Genomic DNA, 472 nt, shown 5'->3' with positions numbered 1-472 from the left:
TGGTCATAAATAACGATTACGCTAAGAGAAACATGCTGACCAACTTTCCTTAAAAGTGCGCTCGCAAAACATCCTGTCTTAGAGTTTCTTTGAGGAATTATTTATGCTTAGAAGTATATCCTAACCGCTACCACTTAACTTTAGCAAGCAAACGACTGGCTTGTTTTCTGGGTGTAATCAAAATAAATAATTGTGCAAATATTGTGAAATTCTGAGACCACTAATCCTCATGCTAGAATAGTCTCAAATTAAATTTCATTACAACCACTCAGATGGTTTATAGTGCAAATTATTACTTATAGATACCAAAGGAACAATAAGAAAGGTGTTATCTAAAATTTTGCAGATTTCAATGATTACGAGGATCTAACACAAAGGACATATTATACGCGAGAGGACAACGAATTCGCACCAATAATGACACTAAGTAAAGATTCTGAAAAACTAGTTGCCTCGAAGAACATAAACTGCG

Source organism: Papilio polytes, unplaced genomic scaffold (assembly GCF_000836215.1).
Source record: "Papilio polytes unplaced genomic scaffold, Ppol_1.0 DF824239.1, whole genome shotgun sequence".
Classification (NCBI taxonomy): domain Eukaryota; kingdom Metazoa; phylum Arthropoda; class Insecta; order Lepidoptera; family Papilionidae; genus Papilio; species Papilio polytes.
This window is presented reverse-complemented; position numbering follows the sequence as displayed.